Raw genomic sequence first — 14,677 nt, 5'->3', positions numbered from 1 at the left:
GGGCTGTCATGATTCCAGTATTCTCAGCCTGCTGGACCTAGGGTAGAGCCTCCATCCTATGAGTGGTGGCTGATAGAACAAGAGAATCTCCAGTCTCTTTGTTACATTCACTTAGACTTTAGCCACTGCAACATGCAGCTGAGAGAGAAGGAGATGAGAAGTGCAGGGGACCTGTGCCTCCTGAAGAGACACTGTAGCCCTTGACTGGGGGCTGAGACAGAGGGAATCCTGCAATCTTGGCCATATCACATGGAATGGAGCTTGTGCCAAAGCGTGCTGACAGAGGGGAGAGAGGGAGTAGGTTGTGGTTCAGGTACCACCACCTTTTGCCAAGATGTAGCAAATCTTTTCTTCTTTCTTTCTTTCCTTTGCTTTCTTTCTTTTCTTTCTTCTTCTTTCCCTCCCTCCCTCCCTTCTTTCTCTTTCTTTCTTTTCTTTCTTCTTCTTTCCCTCCCTCCCTCCCTTCCTTCTTTTCTTCCTTCCATCCTCTTGCTCTGTTGCTCAGAGTGGAGTACAATGGTGTGACCACAGCTCACTGCAGCCTCGAACTCCTGAGCTCAAGTGATCTTCTCAACTCAGCCTCCCGAGTAGCTGGGATTATAGACATGTGCCCCTATGCCTGGCTAATTAAAAAAAAAAAATTGTGTGTATGGAAATGAGGTTTCATTATATTGCCTAGGCTGGTCTCAAACTTCTGAGCTCAAGCAATCCTCCTACCTTGGGCTCCCAAACAGCTGGGATTACAGGTGTGTACATCTGCTACATGCCCAGCCCTGTAGTAGATTTTCTTGAGTAAATGTTTTTCCCTTTGCTGTATGCTCTTAGGATAACTTATGGAGACTTTAAATTTGTTTGTTTGTTTTAAGTAATTTTTAACTAGTTGTTTTACTGGGAAGAAAAAACTTTTCAGAGTGGTCTTGTTAGTGCTATTGATCCAAATACAATGCAAATAAGTCAAGGTTCTGGGCGTGATCTCACAGTTGTTATTCAGCTTGTTATTTATCTTGAGGTTGTGTGCCAATTGGGATGGGACTAAGAAAAGGAGGCGTATATGTGTAAATCTACCACCACTGCTGAGTAAATTAACTCAGACATTTTCTACTAATGAGGAGGGAGATTAGATAAATAGTAAATAAAAGAGCAAACAATTCCCATGGCATGGAAAAATACAGGGAGGAAATACAGATCTTATTATACAAGACAGGAAATTCTGCTTAGAGATTAAAAATAGTATGATTGAATGTACTGAGAATTAACTTAAGAAGGAATATATGTCTGTAAAAAGTTGACATATAATTTATAAATGCTACAAGAACCTAAATTATTATTTGATGCAATTATTTTCTTGGAGCTGGTGTAATTTATCAATGCCCTTGGAATGATATGGAATCCTCACAGATAATATTTCAAAATCAGGGTTAGATTTTAGATATACCTCTACTATCATTCTTTTACTCATTTATTCATTATGTTTAAAGCATACTGTAACTGCAAGGGACTATATGACTTTTCCTGGACAACAAAATAACTTTTAATTTACAAAACAAAAAGATTGGAACCCTAGGATATTTTTTCCAGTTCTAAAATCCTAAGTGGCAGAGTAGAAGTAATTATTATTTCATTAATTCAACAAATATTTCTAGGCATGAAACACTGTGTTAGGGACAATGAATATTTTAGACATAATTCCTGCCTTATTGAAAGTAATGGACATTTAAATAAATAATAACAAGAGTGATGGCTCCAAGAAAGGGAAGCATGGAGTGGTACGTGGCTATGTTAGGATTTTCTAACCAGCCCTGGTGGGATACAGGGCATTTCAGGGAAGGCTTTTCTGAGGAAGTGAAGTTGATGCTCATCTTAGTCTATTTCTGCTACTATAACAAAATGCCACAGCCTGGGTAATTTATAAATAATATAAATTTATTTCTCAAAATTTGGGAGGTTGGGAAGTCTAAAACCAAGGTGCCAGCAAGTTTAGTATCTGGTAAGAGCTGATTTTCTGCTCCAAGATGGCACCCTGTTGCTGTGTCCTCTGAAAGGGAGGAACACTATGTCCTTGCACGATGGAAGGGATAGAAGGGAACAAGGATGAACACACTTTCCCAGGTCCTTTTAAGGGCGCTAATCTCACTCATGATGGTGGGACCCTCACCTGTAGGGTGAAGGCCTAATCACCTGTGTTAGCCCTCACCTCTTAATACAATCGCCTTGGTGTTTAAGTTCCAACATACACACTTTGGAGGAAAACATATATTCAAATTACAACATTGCTGGAATCTGAAAGAGAGTGGAATAGGGGATAAAGTAGGAGAAAGCTCTAGAGAGAAATACAAACATATTCAAAGCCCCGAGGGGATAGAGTAGGAAGGAAGCTCTAGAGAGAAATACAAACATATTCAAAGCCCCGAGGAAAACAGATAGTCTCAGAGGTTTGAGGCTCTCACACAAGTCCAGTATGGCCAGAATTCAAGGCAGAAAATGGACAGAAATGAGATTGGAGTGGAATTGGGGGAGAGAAAGAGCCTTATGTCAGCCATTTGAAGAGGTTGGTACTTCACATAAGCACAATAGTAGTTTATTTCTCCACCGCGTTCTTTCCCACCATCATAATGGACATATGACTGTTTTATTCCAATGTGTACTATATATGTCCACCTCTGCTTTTATAGCCAGGATCTATTTCTGATGCAGTTAGTATTCATTATTTTATTTTTGAGAAGTTTTCCTTATTTTACATACACTCTTCCTTCTATTACAAGTGGTGACATTATCCAGCAAAGTAATGAATCAACATAACAGTTGGGATATTTGACTTTCACTCACCTGGCTTTCATTAGGCAAAACATTATTGATGAAATGCCTCTCATGTATATAATATATATGTGCTGCCTGGAATATATGTATAAAACATACCTGAGCTTCCTTATTTACAGTGAGTTGAAAAGGGGATCAAGGAAGTGCAATTTAAAAGATTATTTCTTTTCATAACTCTTTTCTTTGCCAACTCTTCATATGTTTCTGGTATGTTTGGGCAAAGGGTTTCAATCTGCATCCAAGGAAGGGCAGTGCTGTTGAAAGCTGATGAAACGATGTTTGTTTCAACTTCATTCAGTTATGCGGGGACGATTAAAGAAATAAAAAAAAATAAGGGAGGGTTAAAAAGAAAAAAAGAGGAGGGTCAAAAGAGACGATGGATAAATAATCAGAAAACCAGTGGAGATGATTATGTGCAACTGAATCTTAGAAAGAGGAACTCAAAGCTCACTAACAAAAGCTTATAAATTACGAATACTGGGTTTGATTAAAAGGCAGTTCTTGCTAAAATCATAACAGGCTTCTCTTTATTTTATTCTCCTATTTTTAAGTTGCACTTAAAAATAGGAGAATAAAATAAAGCTCAGCTTTTCATAATTCTGTTTTTAAAAAGACAATCTTTGTTGGTTACAAGGTCATTTTGTTTCATAGATATTATTTTATAAATGTAACCTTGATTCTTTTATTATTGTTACCCACATCCAATAATAAAACAAAATATTAGAAGGTGACTTTTTGCTATTTCACATTATACTCAGGCACCTTAACCCTTTTTTAGAGAAGCATACATACACACACAAACCTAACGCATGGGCAAATCATTTTCACCCTTGCTGCCATTAAGAACTTGGTCTTGCACTGTTTTTAAATACTTAAGTTATTATTCATAAATCTTCTCCTCTTTAGATATAATTCATGATTCTTTTTATGTAAAAATTAAATAACACTTTATATAAATTATAAATTAGAATTGAATACTTTAAACTGAACCATGACTATAAAGTTCAGTTATGCTATTTTTGAGCTATTCATAAAGCCAGTTTTCAATACCCTTGTGTTATGGAAGGATTAAATTATAGCTTTGCAGTAGATTAGGTTTCTTTGTATTACTGTATTTACACATCTGGTTGATTATGTGTTTTTTTCCATATTATCTTATAAACTGATTAGAACATAACTCTTTCTCTATTGTGTTCATAAGAGCCCACCACGGCATGGATTTAAGAAGCAAAATTAAATACCCAATATCTCTGGCTTAGGAAATCATTGGTTCTCAATTGCTGCATTGTAATTCTGTGTATAGATCTACATACCTACACTGAGCTTTAAAAAGAAAATGCAATTAAAGACGTAGATTGCTGTGAACAAGGAATTATATTCTACCAAAAGTAATGAGTAAACTTTCCCTGTTCCTGACCCTAAAGGTCATCTTTGAGCTTTACTATAGAAAGACTTGGATGATACTCTTATGTTTTAATATAATACGTAATACATAACAATGCTCACAGATCAGTTGGCATTTATTTTGGCTTTAAGAAGCTGAGCCTTTGTGTTCTAAAGTTATAGGTATATAATCCTCAAATCTGCTGTGTGGCCAAAACAAAACAAAAAACAACAAAAAAGTTGAGCACACTCTTTTTGTTTGTTGAAGACTCAATATGCAATATGAAAGCAAAATGTTTAGTATTTTACTAAATGATAAAGTGATAATAGCCTTCAGCACTTAGGCGTTTCTGGCTTTCATGTTTAAGGAAAACAGACCAGATGAACTGGTTAAAGTCATCTCAAGGTGATGTGGCTTTGAAACTTCCTTGCAATTTTGAGGATCTGGCTATAGTCTACTGAAAATAGTGTGTATGCCAATTGGGATCTGCAAACTGGGCAGAAATGGGCACTGGTGAAGGTTTTGGTATGTAGGAAAATAGGTCTGGAAATTGTCCGATGTGTAAAGTCTGGTGACATTTTTATTTGAAAACAATGAGAATTTAAAACGTTGGTTTCTGGTGTCCCTCCTCTGCACTGCTATTCCCTTGTGATTACTTCTCTACTTACCCCTCTGTTCTGTTAATCTGTGAACTCCCCAGGGGCAAGGACTCAGTTTATACAGCACAGCAACGGTGGCTGGCTCAGTGCCAGGCACTTACCAGGTGCTTATGAAATGTTTGTTGCAGCCGGGCTTGGTGGCTCACACCTGTAATCCCAACACTTTGGGAGGCTGAGGCAGGCAGATCACGAGGTCAGGAGTTTGAGACCAACCTGACAAACATGGTGAAACCTCATCTCTACTAAAAACACAAAAATAAGCCAGGTGTGGTGTGCGCCTGTAATCCCAGCTACTCAGGAGGCTGAGGCAGGCGGTGGAGGTTGCAGTGAGCTGAGATCATGCCATTGCACTCCAGTGTGGGTGACAGAGCGAGACTCCATCTCAAGGAAAAAAAAATGTTTGTTGAATGAAATGGGTGAATGCATGAATATGACAGGCTTGGCTGGAAATATTATTTTTATTTATTTATTTTTTTTTTTTGAGGCAGAGTCTTGCTCTGTCACCCAGGCTGGAGTGCACTGGCACAATCTTGGCTCACTGCAACCTCTGCCTCCCGGGTTCAAGCTCTCCTCCCACTTTAGCCTCCTAAGTAGCTAGGACTATAGGTGCTTAGCACCATGGCTGGCTAATTTTTATATTTTTTGGTACAGACAGGGTTTCCATCATTTTGCCTAGGCTGGTCTCGAACTCCTGTGCTCAAGAAATCTGCCCACCTTGGCCTCCCAAAGTCCTGGGATTACAGGCGTGAGACACCATGCCCGGCCAGGGTTGATATATTCTTTTACTCCCATCTCTGAGTTCCATGGATCAAGCCTTTCACTGTGCCCGGCACATCATGAATACACATAACTTTGTTGGCTGCTTAGCTGAGAGGAGTATACTGGAAGCATTCAGATTTGGGATTTATAGACTGGAAAATTAAAGTGACCCACCACTTACATTTAACATGCTTTTGTTTTCCATCACCTCAAATACTTAAATATAATTATTCCAAAGGCCTTTTTGACCATATCTCATGTACACTTATATTCTTAGAAAGGAAATGTCAGGGCTGAAATGTTGCCTATATTACCTCTTATTGCTTTTTTTTTTTTTTTTTTTTTTTTTTGCTGCATGGAAAATCTGGAAAATTATCATTCTTGTTGAGAAATGTAAAAGAAGAGTTGCAGATTTAGTAATAAATGACACATACTATTTTCTTTCTTCTCAGTCTTCCCCGTTTCTCCTCTCTCCCACATTTCTTTTCCCATAACCTTCCTTCCCACCCTATCTCTTGTCAGCCTTTGACTGCAAGAGCTACTCTACCTATGAAAATGTGCATTGGACCATGACCTGTACAGTTCCCAGAATTGTTCTCAGGGTAAAAAAACCTTCATGGATATTAGAAACAATTAACGTTTCCATTTACCACTAGACTCAAAGCTTTATGAGCAGCAAAGATGTAAATTTATTTTAACCTTAAATCTAAAGTATAATTTCTGTGTGTGGGAAACCAGCAGTAGGAGACTAGTGTGATTGGGAGATACATTTCAATTAATTCTTCTACCAACACCATATCTCTTCTGCATCAGAACCTTTTATAGTGTTAAAATTAACAATTATGCAGCTGATGGCTGGCTAAATCCACCAGGGGACCCAGAGAGAGCCTCAGATAACACGACACGTATAAATCATTCAGGAGAACAATTCATGAAAGAAAAGTTATCTGTGTTTGGGATGACATTGGAAGAGCTAAATAGGAGTCAATTTGAAGAAGGGACATTTAGTCCCATTGTCCAGCTTGCCTTTTCCTTTTTTTAAATTGTGTCATAATATACATTTTTAAAATTAATTATCCATTAGCTGCAAGATAAATGTCTCTTCTTGTGCTAAGGAAATAGTGGCCTCAGTGGTGAAAGATTATTTCACATGAGTAGCACTCGTAAAGAGACCTGTTCCCAGATAAGGTGGCAACTGTTCTTTGAAGAAGCACAATGAAGGGTGACAGGCAAGCCCATGTTGACCAAACGAAATAGAAGACCTGCAGATTTCAGTCCACTGATCAGTTACATAAGTGGAGAGATTCAGATCAGGAATGACGTTTCACAGAACCACATAGATAGCAAAGTAGTAAGTACTTCAGAATATAACAACCCATGAAACTGCATCCCAGAGAGTATCAAGAACTATTTTTAGGGTTCTCTGACACCAAAATGTTTTGGAAGCATGTCTAGAAGTAGTTTTTCATGCTTAAATCTTCAGTCACCACAAAAACTTATATCCCAGGGTTTTTAATAAATGTATTGTTTTTCATGCATGGAGAATGTATATGCATTCATGCATTCTCTAATAAACTGGAATTTAATAGGATCAGTTGCCAAATACTAGTCTTGCAAGTGATCTGTTTTATTAAAATGTTTACTTAATTTTATGTTTAATATATTTTATTTTATTGATCCTTTTAAGAATCATATCTGGGCTGGGCACAATGGCTCATGCCTATAATTCCAGTTACTCCAGAGGCTGAGATAGGATTGCATGAACCCAGGAGTTTGAGGGTGCAGTGAGCTATGATTATGCCACTGCACTCCAGCCTGGGTGACAGAGTAAGATCCTCTCTGAAAAGAAAAAAAACATCATATCTGTGTGGTCTTGATTCATGTTTTTGACTACTGGCTTTGAATTTAAACTTCACTCATAGTTAACAAATATTTAACTTGCAGTTTCCATACATGGAATAATGACCAGGTTAAAAGCTTTACTAACACTTAGAGGTGACTCAATTGTCATATAACTTTCATTTATTTAAAATAACTTATTTTTTCCCCACACTTTCACATTCTGCTACTAACGTGCAGAAGAAATAAAAATCATGAAAGAAGAAAAAAAAATGTGTTTTTGACATGGTTCAATAATTATGTCACAGTTTGGTGACGTTTTTGCTGTTATTTTTTAGTGAGGTATGAATTACAGTTGCCTTAATATTTATTTGCATCCAAAATACTTGGATAAAACTTATTGCCTTCTTTTGTAGTTCATTCCATTGGGCCTAAAAATGTTTATGACACACAGTTTTAAATTGTGAGCACACACACTTGGCTGAGCACATAATAATTATCATTTTATTCTGGCGTTTTGTTCTTTAGGAAGACATAAATGTTTGCGATCAAATGTTGCTAATCAATAATATTGCAAAGATGTCAACAATTACTATAACATTTTCATTAAAACGTAGAAAATAACAGCTAAGATATGGACATAACGATTCCAGAGCAGATGCCGTGAAACCAGTAACAGTGTGTTGCATAGGAAAGGATCAACAGAAACAGAGAGGGGATGAATCCAGACTGTTCTGTAACAGAAACTATGCCCTAATCAGGTCTTATAATTCTCCACATCAACTTCAGTGAAGAGAAACTGGAGGTAAATATCGTAATTTTTAGATACTAATATATCTTTTATATAGTAAATATATATATAGACATTAAAATATTTTTATGTAATAATATGTCTTTTGTCCTTGCATATATTATAGTTTGAGTCATTTGTTATCAAGAAATCTTTTTGCTGTTTTCAGAACTGCAGGGTTAAGAACCCCTCCAGGATTTGCCACAGAAGGATGATTAGACTGAGTAGACCCAGCTGGAGTAGTTCCTCCCTTCACCAGACCCAGCCTCTTCTGCATGAGTCTTGCTGGTCTTTTACACTCTATTTAAGATGTTTTTCCTTTAAATCTAGTTATAATTCACATACTGTAAAGTTTACCATTTTCAAGTCTACAATTTAGTGGGTTTTGTATGTTCCCAGAATCATGGAGCCATCATTACTAATTCCAGAATACTTTCTTCACCCCAGAAAGAAACTTTGTACCTGCTAAACAGTCACTCCCATTCTCCCTCCCTCCAGCCCAGACAAATGCTAATTGATTTTCTGTCTCCATGGATTTGGCTATTGTGGACATTTTATACAAATGGAATCATGCAGTATGTGGCTTTTTGTGTCTGTCTTCTTTCACTATGTGCTATTCCCTCTGCTCCAAAGTAGATGGAGATAGGATGGAAAAAAACTTTTCTGTTCTCATGGGGGTTAGAACATTGTAGGACAAGCTGGCTAAGTAAATATGTGCTGAACACAGTATGGGCAACACATTTTCCTCTTGATTCTGTCTCCTGTTCCTCTGGTGTACTATTTATAAATACAAAGTAATAGCCCCATTATGTGATTGCCAGGGTGACATCACCTGCAAAAACCAGAACTAGGCTAAGACTATAAAAGGGTCTCATCTTTATACTTTATGCTTAAGTTTTACATTCAACTTTTTATTTCTTAATTAAGGACCAAGAGAACATAAGCACCCATGATGGATTCATGGCTCACTTTTATTCACTTTCTTGTTCAGAGTTTAGTTTTTCCTCCATTCATGGAGTAAGATGCTGTGATGTTAGCTGCTAATACCGGCACACATTACAGCACATCACCCCAGTGTGCCAGCCTATTGTAGGATATAAAAGGCAATATTCTGGCAATATTCTAGAATTAAAGGTTGTCTCTTTAAAATTCACATAACAACAAAAAATTCTTTTTCTCTTACTGCTTTTAATACGTTCTGGGAACATGTTTTGTAACCCAAATCAAAAACGTTTCTTTACTCATAAAAGTTGTAAACATTTTCCATGTAAACTTGAAAAGTAAATCATACAGAAGAAATAAGAATCACGTATATGCCTGCTACCTAGAATAAACTAATAGTTGGTTTTTGTGTACAAAGAAATTCATTTCTTTTAAATTCAACAAAAATCATTGAATGTCTCTTATGACCAAGGGGGAAATCAGTAGAAGATAAGAATGAATCTTAGATAATTTATAAAAATTGGGATCACACAGGTTTTATTCGCGTATAAGCATTATAATGAGTATATTTTCCCGTATTTTGAAATATTCTTTAAAAAACATGACTTTTCATACCTGCATATGAGAGGGCTATAATATCCAAATTGTGACTCATTTGTATTGTTTTCCATTTTTTTACTATTAAAAAAATGCTGTCAAAAATATGTTGAATAAACTTGTATATAAAATTTTCAGTTTTATATATAAAATTTTCAAAATCATAAATTTTCAAGCATTTATAATTTATAATAAAGAAGTTAATAATTAATCCTTAGAACAGATTGATTAAATAATTACTAAGTCAAATATATATTTTAAGCATATTTGTACATATTGCTAAATTACCTACAGAATTATACCAATTTATACTCATAACTAGCTTTGAGAGTGTTCATTTTTCTATTTTTTCAAAAACACTGCTATTATAATTGTAAATATTTTAAGCTAACTTTGCAGGCAAATATCCTATCTTTAATTATTGGCAAAGTTGAAGACTTTTGTACGTTTATTGGCCATTTACGTATATTATGTATGATTTGACTGTTTTTGTCTTTGCTCATTTTTTTGTGTTGAGTGTGACTGACAAGTGCTCTTTATATATCAAATCATCTGTCAGATATGACTCAAATATTCTTCACCTTTGTTTTTTGCCTTTAAATGAATTATGGCTTTAAATATATATATATTTAAAGGAGTTTTAAATGTTTTCATAAGTTTCATTTGTTAATATTTTTCTTCATGGCTTTCTGCCTTTGATTTCATGCTTGAATGTCTTTCTCCAACATAAAGTAAAAGAAATTCAACTATTTTTCTTCTAGTTGCTATGCTTATTTTTATATTTAAATCTTTAATCTTTTTGAGATTTGTTTTGGCATATAGCAATGTAGACGTTCAACTTTACTTTTTCTCCAATAGCTATGCAATTGTCTCATTTATTGAACAAATCTTCCTTTTGTAAGTGATTTATGACATCTTTATAAAACACTACATTCCTACTTGAACTAGAATAAGCCAGTTACTTTCTTTCATGGGTACACTGAAATCTTGTGTGTTTTGCTATTCTTGTCACTTACTCCAGAAAGAGCCCTCCACAAGTCTTACTATGAAAAATAGAGTAAAATCGGTGTCTCCAGATTTGAAAGTTTTCCATTTCTATCTTATAAAAGAAAACTGTGAATTTTTTTTATGTGCTAAAAATAAACTCTTATTAAATCACTGGTATTTTTTCAGCTTCTTACAAGGGAAAGCGTTATCTTCTTTTTTTCTTTTTCAACTTTTATTTTAGGTCCAGGGGTACATGTGCAGATTTGTTATATGGGTAAATTGCATGTTGCTGGAGATTGGTGTACAGATAATGTCATCACCCAGGTAATAAGCATGGTACCTGATAGGTAATTTTTTTAACCCACGCCTTCCTCCCTCTCTCCACCCTCAAGTAGACCCTGGTGCCTAGTGTTCTCCCCCTTGTGTCCATGTGTACTCAACGTTTAGCTCCCACTTATAAGTGAGAACATGCAATATTTGGTTTTCTGTTCCTGTGCCAATTTGCTCAAGATAATGGCCTCTAGCTGCATCTATGTTGCTGCAAGTACATGATTTTGTTCTTTTTCATAGCTACATAGTATGCCATGGTGTACTGCATTTTCTTTATCCAGACCATTGTTGGTGGGCCTCTAGGTCGATTCCATGTCTTTGCTATTATAAATAGTGCTGAAATGAACATATGAATGCATATATCTCTTTGGTAGAATGATTTATATTCCTTTGGGTATATATTCTGTAATGGGTTTGCCAAGTTGAATGGTAGTTCTAAGTCCTTTGAGAAATCTCAAAAATGCTTTCCACAGTGGCTGAACTAATTTACATTCCACCAGGTAAGAGTTCTCTTTTCTCTGCAGCCTCCCAAGCATCTGTTAATAGCCATTCTGACTGGTGTGAGATGGTATCTCATTGCAGTTTTGATTTGCATTTCTCTAATGATTAGTGATGTTGAGCATTTTTCCTACGCTTGTTGGCCATATGTATGTCTTCTTTTGAAAAGAGTCTGTTCACGTCCTTTGCCCATTTTTTAATGGGATTGTTTTTCGCTTAATTTAAGTTCCTTACATATTCTGGATATTAGGCCTTTATCAGATGCATAGTTTACAAATATTTCCTCTTATAGATTGCTTACTCTGCTGATAGTTTCTTTTGCTGTGCAGAAGCTCTTTAGTTAGTTAGGTCTCACTTGTCAATTTTTTTGTTGTTGCAAATGCTTTTGGAGACTGTCATGAAATCTTTGCCAAGGCCTATGTCCAGAATGGTATTTCCTAGGTTTCCTTCTAGGGTTTGTATATTTTAAGGTCTTACATTTAAGTATTAATCTATCTTGAGTTCATTTGTGTATACAGTGAAAGAGAGGGGCCCAGTTTCAATCTTCTGTGTATGACAGGCCGGTTATCCCAGGACCATTTATTGACTAGGAAGCCTTTTTCTCATTGCTTGTTATTGTCAACTTTGTCAAAGATCAGATAGTTGTAATTGTGCAGGTTTATTTCTGGGTTCTCTAACCTGCTTTATTGGTCTGTGTGTCTGTTTTTGTACCATGCTGTTTTTAGTTTTTTGGGTTTTTTTTTTTTTTTTTTTTTTTTTTGGTTACTGTAGCCTTGTAGTATAGTTTGAAGTCAGATAATGTGATACTCCCAGCTTTGTTCTCTTTGCTTAGGATTGCTTTAGCTATTGGGGCTCTGTTTTTGGTCCCATGTGAATTTTATTTTATTTTATTTGTTTTCCCAGGTCCAGCTTTATTACCTAATACAAGTTCCAACCTCTGGAACATTCAAATTCGCTGTTCCAAAGTTTAATTAAAAACAAAATTTATAAATATTTAATATCTTCTGAAAAGCATTTCTGAGTTAAGAATGGAAAAGTATATTGAATGTACCAGGTGCCTCAACTCCCACCAGGTCCAGACTCAGCAACAGCCATCTTTTTAGGTTCTTCAAGATCTTCTGTTAAATCTAGAAAGTTGTTTTCCATGATGGGGGAAGGAATGGAAATCCCCATTGCTTTTTGAAATCCATACATGCTTACAATAGCACCTGGAGTTACTTGCTATGCAAGTTTTTAAGATTATTGGTCACTTGTTCAGCAAGATGCATTTCTCTGTACGAGGGACCCAAGAGACAGAACATACTGGGAGGGGGTCTGGTGCTCAAATGCTCGTCTGGGCTTCCTGGAGCTCCCTGAGCAATTTGGTGGTCTCATCAAGCTGCTTCTGAATACTTTAGGTTCTTCAGAGTCGAAAACTTCAACTGGAGCACCAAAGTTTGTTACTACTTTCAGTGCTGTGAGCCTGTCTTGAGTATTGGAGTCCAAACGTCCTGCTGGTTCTAGTTCTACAATCTCCATTTCTTTTGCTGTGTCCAGTGTGCTAGTATGGCCTTCATCTTCAGGCAGTGACATCTCCAACTCTTGTAGGGTCCTGGAATTCCCTCCTTTTGTTAAAACATCTAGTAAACTATCTGCCATAACATATCGATAATCTTGGCATGTGGCCCAAAACTCATGGATGCTGAAATCGCTTGGAAGATCAGAGTCTTCCTCATAGGTTGAATAGATTAAATCAGAATCATCCTTGCTGATATTTGCGAACGTGGAGTCATAATGCAGTGCATAAGAACTGTAGGGTCCATAATTCAAATATAACACCTCTACAATGGGATCCACAGGATGGAGAAGCCCCAACGTTGTGGTTCCATCTTGTTTTCTTATTTCAAATTCACACTAACTGTTCACAAGCTGCCTGGTCAGCTTTCCCCCAGATTCCTTCCTGATTTGGTCAAGTGGCTCCTGCTCTCTCTCTAAATTATTGCTTTTAAACTTATCTTCAAGCGTATCTTTGTCTTTCTTTTAATTTTCTTTGTTGGGACTCTTGAAGGCTTATGCTTTGGCGCCTCCAGAGTCCTCTCTCTCTTGGCCAGCAGCCTCCATCCTCCCCACTCCGCAAGGCACCTCTTCTATCTTTCTGCTTTTGAGCTTTTGCAAGTCATTCATGAAGTCTGTGCTTTGCTTCAGGCTCTGAATTCTTTCCTGATTAAGAATTGTCATCCCTGAGTACAACAGCTCCTTTGCAGCTTCATAATAAATGGTCTCTGGTTTGTTGTACATCATGGCATTAGTACACATTTGTTTGAAGTTATCCTTTAGTTCTATGGACTGGTAGTCATTGTTCTTGACGTTTTCTTTCATAGTACTAAAATCCATTGGGTGTTTAATGATCATGGAGTAGCCAGAAGCAATAAAATCAGTCACAGGAAATGAAAAGAAAGCACTTGGATCTTTTCTCTGCAATTGTCTTATCAGTTGATTCAAAGCTTCCTGAAGGGGTGTCTGTCTGTTCTTGTTTGGCTAAAGAGCTTGTGAGAGGATCTCACAGGGGCATGACGCTGGAGGTCTTTTTCTGCCTCATTCTCCACAAGATCTCCATTTCACTTCTTTTTATCCTCCTTAACTCTTTTCCGTTTTCTCTCTTTATCTTTCCCTGGAAGCTGCTCCTCTCCTTTCTTTCTCTTTTTCTGCTTTCTGTCCTTGTGTTTGTTATGATCATTTTTGCCTTGGAAGAGGCTGGAGTCGTGCTCTGAGCTGCCCATGGAGAGTTCAGTGACTTTGTTATCTCCTCCTTCGAGGACCCGCCTCAAGGGCTTCTCTACATACTCCTCTTAGAGGTGTTTGTCGGACGTGGGCTTCTTGTGCTTCTTGCCCATGTCTGACCAGCCCTGGTGCCCGTGCCCAGAGCCAGGCCCAGGCTTGCAGTGCAGCTTTCGGTCCAGGCCAGGCCAGCGGAGGGTGGGAGCGGCCTGCAGAGACTCCCGTGCTGGGAGGCCAATCCATGTGGATTTAAGAATGGTTTTTTCTAATTCTGTGAAAAACGATGTTGGTAATTTGGTAGGAATAGCATTGAATCTG

The 14,677-nt window shown here is 37.0% G+C and overlaps 1 pseudogene; it reads right to left on the bottom strand.

Moving 5' to 3' along the window:
- Nucleotides 1-12,661: 12,661 nt before the first annotated feature.
- Nucleotides 12,662-14,475, bottom strand: LOC105721541 (bromodomain-containing protein 7-like; annotated as a pseudogene).
- Nucleotides 14,476-14,677: the final 202 nt, after the last annotated feature.

The sequence above is a fragment of the Aotus nancymaae genome, unplaced genomic scaffold (genome assembly GCF_030222135.1).
Source record: "Aotus nancymaae isolate 86718 unplaced genomic scaffold, 86718_ANA_hifiasm-v0.15.2.pri h1tg000048l, whole genome shotgun sequence".
Lineage (NCBI taxonomy): Eukaryota > Metazoa > Chordata > Mammalia > Primates > Aotidae > Aotus > Aotus nancymaae.
The sequence above is the reverse complement of the archived record's forward strand: the minus strand, read 5'-3'. Positions and strand labels throughout refer to the sequence as shown.